Source organism: Dysidea avara, chromosome 8, assembly GCF_963678975.1.
Source record: "Dysidea avara chromosome 8, odDysAvar1.4, whole genome shotgun sequence".
Classification (NCBI taxonomy): domain Eukaryota; kingdom Metazoa; phylum Porifera; class Demospongiae; order Dictyoceratida; family Dysideidae; genus Dysidea; species Dysidea avara.
Window position 1 is genome coordinate 18545222 of NC_089279.1, and position 9914 is coordinate 18555135.

At 37.3% G+C, this 9914-nt stretch overlaps 1 pseudogene; it reads right to left on the reverse strand.

Annotated features, from left to right (window-relative positions):
- Positions 1-2929: 2929 nt before the first annotated feature.
- On the reverse strand, positions 2930-9895 carry LOC136264834 (uncharacterized; annotated as a pseudogene).
- Positions 9896-9914: the final 19 nt, after the last annotated feature.

Consider the following 9914-nt stretch of genomic DNA (forward strand, 5'->3'; position numbering starts at 1 on the left):
CTTATTTTAGCATGTTTCAGTCTTAAACTGATTAAGAAATTTATGGATCATGCAAGTGACATGCTTAAACCTAGGCTCTGCAAACATTAATAAACTGTGTGGGTGTGTGTTATAACCAGATAGTGGTCAATATACCTTTGTACAGTGGAACCTCTATTATCCAGACCTCACTTATCCAGATTCTTAACTGAACTATGGAAATGACTGTTCTATTGAATAATACTGATATTTTTACCAATATTCTTTATACCATTTTAAGGTTATTTATACACGGTTTCAGAGAAATGGACTTTTCAGACTTATGGATCACCCTTGATCCCAAGGGATTCGGATAACTTTGGTTCCACTGTATACCTTTGTGTACATTAATTTTGTTGAGCTATGATGCATTTGGCAATCTTTGTAAATTCCTATGGTTTAAATATACTCTGCTACTAAGAGTGCCACACTTGCAAGTGAAAAGCAGCCTCATAGCAACTATATTTCTAGATAAAAGTGTATACTAGCTTGTCTGCAAGTATGTAAACTAAATGATTAGTATTTCCATGTTGATTACTTACTCTGGAGCAGTGTTGGACGTAACGCATTACATAATATTATTACTTAATGCAGTAACGAAGTAATATAACGTGCTATAGCTACATTTCCAAAGCTAGTAATATCTAACGAATAGTTACTTTACATAAGTAATGCGTTACTAAAGTAGCGCATTACTACTTGTTACTGTAATATTATTACTTAACGAATTACTAATGCGTTACTTAACTAGCGTGTTACTCATTACCAAGTTTGGATGGACATAAGGTTATGATAAAAAAGAATGTATTACAGACATATGGGAATGCAAATTTAAGGTAACATATAAAATACTGAAATTGCCAACTGATAACACTAATATTTTCCTGATTTTCTGATGCTAAATCATGTAGTAATAGATGGTTGATAACTTTTGACGTTACTTAACAGCAGCAGTCTTTTCACTGCTGCACTATGTTGCCTTAAATTTGCATTCCCATATGTCTGTAATACATTTTCTTTTTTTATCATAACCTTATGTCCATCCAAAGTACAGGCAAAGTTGGTAATGCTGTAATATTATTATACATTGTGTAATATGTATTATAACATATCACTAGTTACTTTTAAACTGAAGTAATATAATTATAACTGTAATGCATTTCATCGTAGTGGCAGTAACGAGTAATAAGTATAATATATTACTTTTTAAAAGTAGCTGCCCAACACTGTCTGGGGCCTAACTTGTTTACATACCTACACTGTAGCTATTCTACTGTATCTATGGTCACAGCTATACATAATACACCAAGAGTAAGAGTTCACGATATGAGGGAAAGTATCTAACTACCAGTACATCCTGTACAGACATTGCACTTCACCTTTGATCAAATTAAAGCCTACAATAAAAAAACTGTTAACTATTTGAAATTATAGATACTCTCCCCTCAGAGTCCCCTGTATTATAATTATATGAACTATTATGAACTATTGGTAACCACGGTATGTTGTGCATAAACATTAAATTTGTTGATATGCTATTTCTGTAACCACAAGGCTTTCATCTACTGTATAGTAGGAAACTTTGGCAAAAAAATCTTAGGCAAGTTGCTGCGCTTCATCACACATCACTACAAATTACATAATGACGGCTGGAAATATACTGACAATACTGTGACGGGGAAAAGTTTGGCAACAATTTGCCAATGTTATTATATTGCTATACACTATGGGATAGCTAATAAGTACACTTCAATGTCAGCTGATTTTGCAATGTTTAGATATTCCAAGAAGTAAGAATTCATCACCATGTAATCATGACCACGTCCTTGTGGTTCGCATTCCATATGAGACTAGAAGCTGGACACATGAAGCTTGAAGTGTGCTATGCACAACACTGCAATATGTATGTACATGCAATGTATCTATATAATGTCTTATATATATATATACAGGGGTTTTACTACTTTCTAAAACACAGAAGGCAAACTCCAAAAGCATCATAAATATTATTATTATGGCCTCTTTAATTGAGCAATAATTGACCAATACTAGCTCCATGCAGTATAGTACTGGAGCTAACCCTTATCACCTTGGAATATGGCTTCTTCAGTTAGCCAGTTCTACCATATAGATAACAGCAGAGCCACAGAAACTCCAGTATATACTTTTTGCATAATATAAGTCCGTGTCTTGCACTTGGTAACTAAACTGCCAACAGGTTCTTACTATACATTGATAAGTACTGTCGAGCAGGAAACTTTACAGTACAACCAGAACAATTATGTGTTGGTCAGTGCCTTTGGTCTTGTGGCCTTATTTCTTTGCTGCAGTATATTTAGAGTTAATGACAACAACAATTCTGAACTTAGTGATGGATTGCCAAATGACTTAAGCAAGCCAGTTTAGATACACTTCAAGTCAGCACAAGCAATTAAAGGGATACACTGTAATGCTCACAAAAATATAATCAAACTTGCTACAAAAGCATAATATTGCTTCTCATTCAGAGACCTGTTGTCAGAGCCAGAGGAGGCAGTAGTATACTGTGTACAATTCTGTCTGACCTGACAATTTATTTGTTGAAAACTGAAGTACACAGTAAGTAGTGTTTAAAGTTATACCTCAAGAGAGAGCTCGTAAAGTGAACTATGCTATATACAAGTTTACAATTCAAGTGACTCATTTCTAGAGACCTAAGTGTGTATAAATAAATCTCATCAGGTTTAAATGATCAGTCACATAATGGACACCAGCTAGGCTTCAAGTAAATGTCCTGTACTTTAGAACTTCTCTTGCACTTGTGACATTCATATAACAGTTGGTAAACTAAAAAAGTACTATGAGGTAAAAAGTCACAAAGCTATGTGATTGGGGGCCCCATTTTGACATTGACATCTTTAATTTGCTCCACTATAAAGTGATTTTGTTGCAATATAAATGAATAACTGATGACATAAGTACATAGCAGTCTTGTTATTTGTATATATAAATTGAGTTCATATGCATGCAACTATTGTGAGTTCATACACAAACACTGAATTATACCATCATGATCAAGATCAAATAGCTTGCAGCAATGAGGACATTTAGCTCTATGTACATTTCCCAGATATTCCTTCACTTTTGAACTCTTCTTACATTTTGGGCACTCGTAAAACAGTCAAAATTGCTGGAGATTTGACTAGCCACATCACCACCTTTTTCTTTGAAGGCCATCTTTTCACTATGTGTGAGATCATCTTCCTCCCAGAATATATCAAAGAATTCAATGCCAGGGAGAACACTAGAAGCTTTTACATGAAAAAATCCTCCATCTCCCCATTTGTGTCCCCAGGAGTTCATAAACGTCAAGTGAGTTGAGCTGTACCTTACCAGAACCACAGCATGTCCTCGAGGTGGAGATTCTTTATCGCATCAATCTACAAAATCAAGGACAAGTATAGCAAAATTAAATTACAAACAATTATATCATAGAGATCATTGTAATGCACTTAATGGTTGGAATTAATAGTAAACATCATTGAGCTAGCTGTTGGTTTACGTTTTCTGGCTAAACAATATCCACTCTCAAAAGCCACTCTCAACAATATCAATATCCAAAGCCACTCTCTAAATGCATTCCAAACTACTGCCATTTTTAAAGTTTACATTTTTGTTTTTTACACTCCACTCTTCAAATTTTGCATACTATAATGCAAAACTCATTTTCAGGTCCAGAGCATTACATTTTTAGCCAATGCTCTTTGTGCAAATTTTATCATTAGGCATTGTTCAATTAGAACATCTCACCTGAGCTACAAACATTTGGACTGTATTTGTTATCTTTGATCAAATTTTGATAAAGTTTCTACAAGAAAATCAAGGGCAGCTCTAGTGGGGTTTCTGAGGTTTCCATAAACTGGTCAAGTTACTAACTAGACAGATGAGAGTGAGATACCCTAATAGAGTAGTCAACCTATACAACAGTCAAACATAAGCTGCTGAAATCACTCCCAAAAATTCAACTTCAGAGGTTTAGTTTTCCTGGGGGGAGGGGGGGCTAGATATGATATGTTTCATAGCCAGTGCATGTTTCTCACACTACGGTAGCATGTCATCTTTTCTACATAATTTTAGTTATAACTTGGCCCTATAATAGGTTTGGCCGATAGGGATGACAAAAAAATGCACCTTTTATTACTTCAATTTCTTTTGCAATGCACAAATTATATGATTTTCAGCAAGAAGACAAAAAGCTATAGCAGGAATACTGTCTCTAATAGAGAGGAACATGAACCATAGAGTCAAACAGAATAGTTTTGACTGTCTGTACAGACTTTTACAACATGAAATAATTAGTATATGTCTCATACCCCATGTGATTACATATATTTTAAAATGAATTTTAGGTCAGCATATATATATATATATATCAAGACACACGGTAGTGTGTCGTGCGGCCCAAGAAGCCGGCGCGCCACACCGTGAGTATATTTACAGAAAGAAAGTAAACGCGATTTTCACACCTTTGCAGCTCCGTGAGTCCTTATCCGATTGAAACCAAAGTTGCTACAGAGGTGCCGGCTAGGTAGGGGAGTCCACATTCCAAATTTGAAGAAATTCGCTCCAGCCATTTCCGAGATACGAGCGGCCAAAGTTTGGGTTTTTTTTCTTCGTTTTTTTCTTCTTCTTCTACTTCTTCTTTTCGCACACTTTGCAAAATCCGAAATAAAACATGAATGCGTGCTCCAATCGGGCTGAAAATTGGCACACTTAAAGGGCTCATTAAGGCGAATCTCAGTACCAAGTTTGGTAGGAATCCGATGAACATTCACGGAGTTATGACCGATTATTTGCGTAAAATAAGGTCGAAGGTCTGTCACGCCCACAGGGTAAACCGCTTGAAGGAATGAGCTGAAAATTGCTATGTAGATGGAGTAACTATCGTATTTTGTGGTTTGAAAGGAATCCAGTTAAAGGCCATCAAGATATAACACAAAACCCAACCTGTGTCACAATTACGCGATCGATTTTTATGAATAAAAAACTAATAGTTTTCACGCCTACCTCAAACCGTTTAGAGTAGTGAGCTGAAAATCGGTGTGTGGCTGGAATAATTATCATAGAAAGTCCGTGCAGTAGTACAGAAGAATCGGATTACAAACCACTGAGTTATGATTCCAAAGCCAACTACGTGTAGCATATGCGAGATCGAGATACTCTAATAGAACAGTCACCCTAATAAAGCATTCAGCTATGTTTATAACTTACTCCATTATAGAATTATATTACATTGCAAGTTATTCTGTAGGGAGTTCAGCTACATACAGTTAATCTTATAGACAAATCAGCTACAAGCAAGTCACCCTGTAGAGAATTCAGCTACAAATACGTTGCTGTAGAGATTCAGAACATTATAAGTCACACTGAAGAGAATTCAGCGATAAACAAGTCACCTTGTAGAGAGTTCAACTACAACAAGTCACTCTGTAGAGAATTCAGCTACAAACAAATCACTGCGTAAAGGGTTCAGCTACAAAAAAAGCTACCCAGTAGAAGCAATGTTCAGCTACAAGTAACTCACTCTGTAGAGAGTTCAGCTACAAACAAGTCATTCTGTAGTACAAACAAGTCACCGTGTAGCTGGAGAGTTCAGCAACCAATCAAAAAACCACTCTGTAAAGAGTTCAGCTATACAAACATGTTATAACTCTATAGAGAAAGTTTTAACTCTATATTGAGATCAGCTAGATACAATTAGTCATCCAGTAGAGAGATCAGCTACAAGACATCACCTTATAGAGAGTTTAGTTACAAAGAAACCACCATGTAGAGAGTTCAGCTACAAACAATTCACCCTCTAGAAAGATCAGCTAAAAGAAGTCACCCTGTAGAGAGTTCAGTTACAAAGAAACCACCCTGTAGAGAGTGCAGCTATGAACAGATCACCCTGTAGAGAGTTCAGCTAGCAAAAGGCATCCTGTAGAGAGATCAGCTAGAAGAAGCTACCTTGTAGAGAGTTCAGCTACAAAGAAACCACCATGTAGAGAGTTCAGCTGCAAACAAATCGAATTGTAGAGAGTTTAGCTACCAACAAATCACCATGTAGAGAGTTCAGCTAGAAACAAGTTATCCTGTAAAGAGATCAGCTAGAAGAGGTTACCTTGTAGAGTGTTCAGTTATGAACAAACCATCATGTAGAAAGTTCAGCTGCAAACGAATCACCCTGCAGAGAGTTCAGCTAGAAGAAGATCACCCTATAGAGAGTTCAGCTAGAAGAAGTCACCTTGTAGAGAATTCAGCTGCAAAGAAACCACCATGTAGATAGTTCAACTGTAAACAAATCATCCTATAGAGAGTTCAGCTACGAAATCACCGGTAGAGTACAGCTAGAAACAAGTCACCCTGTAGAGAGGTCAACTACAAACAAATCTCCCTGTAAAGAGATCAGCTAGAAGAAGTTACCTTGTAGAGAGTTCCGCTACAAAGAAACCATCATGTAGAGAGTTCAGCTGCAAACAAATCACCTGTAGAGAGTTCAGCTACAAACAATTCACCCTCTAGAAAGATCAGCTAAAAGAAGTCACCCTGTAGAGAGTTCAGCTACAAACTAGTGACCTTGTAGAGACATCAGTTACCTTGTAGAGAGTTCAGCTACAAAAAAAAAATCACCCTGTAGAGAGGTCAGCTACAAACAAATCTCCCTGTAGAGAGATCAGCTAGAAGAAGTTACCTTGTAGAGAGTTCAGCTACAAAGAAACCATCATGTAGAGAGTTCAGCTGCAAACAAATCACCTGTAGAGAGTTCAGCTACAAACAAATCTCTCTGTAGAGAGATCAGCTAGAAGAAGTTACCTTGTAGAGAGTTCAGCTACAAAGAAACCATCATGTAGAGAGTTCAGCTGCAAACAAATCACCTGTAGAGAGTTCACAAATCTCCCTGTAGAAAGGTCAGGTAGAAGAAGTCACCTTGTAGAGAGTTCAGCTACAAATAAATCTCCCTGTAGAGAGATCAGCTAGAAGAAGTTTCCTTGTAGAGAGTTCAGCTACAAACAAATCACCCTGTAGAAAGATCAGCTAGAAGAAGTTACCTTGTGGAGAGTTGAGCTACAAAGAAACCATCATGTAGAGAGTTAAGGTGCAAACAAATCACCTGTAGAGAGTTCAGCTACAAACAAATCTCTCTGTAGAGAGATCAGCTAGAAGAAGTTAACTTGTAGAGAGTTCACCTACAAAGAAACCATCATGTAGAGAGTTCAGCTGCAAACAAATCACCCGTATAGAGTTCAGCTATAAATAAATCTCCCTGTAGAGAGATCAGCTAGAAGAAGTTTCCTTGTAGAGAGTTCAGCTACAACAAATCACCCTGTAGAAAGATCAGCTAGAAGAAGTAGAGTTCAGCTACAAAGAAACCATGACATGTAGAGAGTTCAGCTGCAAACAAATCACCTGTAGAGAGTTCAGTTACAAACAAATCACCCTCTAGAAAGATCAGCTAAAAGAAGTCACCCTGCAGAGAGTTCAGTTACAAAGAAACCACCATGTAGAGAGCTCAGCTACAAACTAGTGGCCTTGTAGAGACATCAGTTACCTTGTAGAGAGTTCAGCTACAAAAAAAAAATCACCCTGTAGAGAGGTCAGCTACAAACAAATCTCCCTGTAGAGAGATCAGCTAGAAGAAGTTACCTTGTAGAGAGTTCACCTACAAAGAAACCATCATGTAGAGAGTTCAGCTGCAAACAAATCACCTGTAGAGAGTTCAGCTACAAACAAATCTCCCTGTAGAAAGGTCAGCTAGAAGAAGTCACCTTGTAGAGAGTTCAGCTACAAAGAACCATCATGTAGAGAGTTCAGCTGCAAACAAATCACCTGTAGAGAGTTCAGCTACAAACAAATCTCCCTGTAGAGAGATCAGCTAGAAGAAATTACCTTGTAGAGAGTTCAGTTACAAAGAAACCACCATGTAGAGAGTTCAGCTGCAAAGAAATCACCCTGTAGAAAATTCAGCCACAAACAAATTGCCCTGTAGAAAGATCAGTTAGAAGAAGTTACCTTGTAGAGAGTTCAGCTACAAAGAAACCATTCTGTAAAGAGTTCAGCTGCAAACAAATCACCTGCACAGAATTCAGCTACAAACAAATCACCCTGTAGAGAGATCAGCTAGAAGAAGTTACTTGTAGATTGTTCAGCTACAAACAATGCACCCTGTAGAGAGAGCAGCAAGAGGAAGTCACTTTGTAGAGTGTTCAATTACAAAGAAACCACCATGGAGAGTTCTGTAATAAATATATGTATTATATATATAATTTGTACTTTTACTGATAAAATCAGAAATATTTAAAGTACATCTGCTTCCTCTTTTCTTCTTCCTGTGGAAAAGAAAGACAGGTTAAAAAAGTCCCAAAGCCGGCCTATGGCCGGCTTTGGGGTATACAAATACAAAAAGAAGTGAAATCTAATCCAAAACAGCCAGCTGTAAAAAAAGTGTGCGGCCCTCAAAAAGGCTATGGTGAAAAAAGATGTGAAATCCAAGGTGGCGGCCAAGAAATGGCTGTGATGGTAGGTTAATGGTAAAAATTTTAATAACGGCAATTTAGGTGAATTTTTTGCCAAGACCAAGCGGCACAAAAATTCACCTGAATTGTCGTTATTAAAATTTTTACCATTAACCTACCATCACAGCCATTTCTTGGCCGCCACCTTGGATTTCACATCTTTTTTCACCATAGCCTTTTTGAGGGCCGCACACTTTTTTTACAGCTGGCTGTTTTGGATTAGATATATATATACATCACGGTACATGCACCTTTGCTTTGCTCAGAAGTACTATGAGTTTATAGGCCATATACCTCATTGTTTTAAATAGAACACCTACTCTAATAGCATTGAATAAATGTAAGATATAGTGATATAATGCAAAAACAAACCTGTGATATGATGAGTGGATAGAATTCCTTTAGGGTTCCTCTCAAAAAAATCATGAAACCTCCTCCACTGTAGTTCACTCAACCCAAATCTGGCATTGACTGGCAATTACTGGACGTCTTGTTTTGATTTCAGTTTGGTACGTAAACATAACTGAGTCGGTTTTATTGTTTTTAATCTCGCGAAATCTCAAACGATACTTTTGATGGGTTTTGTTTATGACAACCTTTACATTAGGTGGGTATCTCAATAGTTCTTGGCGTATTTTATAAAAGCTTGGAATTCTACCTTCTCTACCTACAATACGACGCATAGCCAAATGATAGACTGCAGCAATGGCATTAGCACAACATGTTTCACCAATTTGTGTCTTTGGCTTGACCTCAGCATTAGTCACATTAATGTAATGAGCCAGTGAGACTGTTCCAAGAATATCTATGAAAGTATCTACACAAGTTTGATTTACAACATGATTAAAAACAATTTTACAGAACTCATTGACCACATCTAAACTATTGGCTTGGAGAAATAATCGACTTTCTCCAGAGGTGGGAAGCTCCCATCCAGCATCAATGAAATAAGACGCTGGAGCCTCATAATTGGGAATGACAGAACTCATTTCAAGTAGTTTGCTTGCACCACCATCACTATATAAACCATCATCCACTAACCGTTTTGGGATTCGTATATCATTGGCAGTAAGAAAACGTGTAACTATGGTGACGTCCTTGTCAAGCATTTCCCTTGCTACAGGAACAGGATCACCATCTGAAGACTCCCCATCAGAAAGGACAAACAAAATTTTATGTCCATCAACTCTGCATTCATTAAAAAGTGAGCAAGTGACCTCGATCGATGTCAATATTTATACGTGGCATCCTGATTGTCACAACTCAGACTGAGTTCCGATTCTGAGTCACTTCGCTTCGATAAAACTTGAGGAGTGTCTTAGACTCACTGCCAAATATGGTAAATGAGTAGGTCTCGAAATT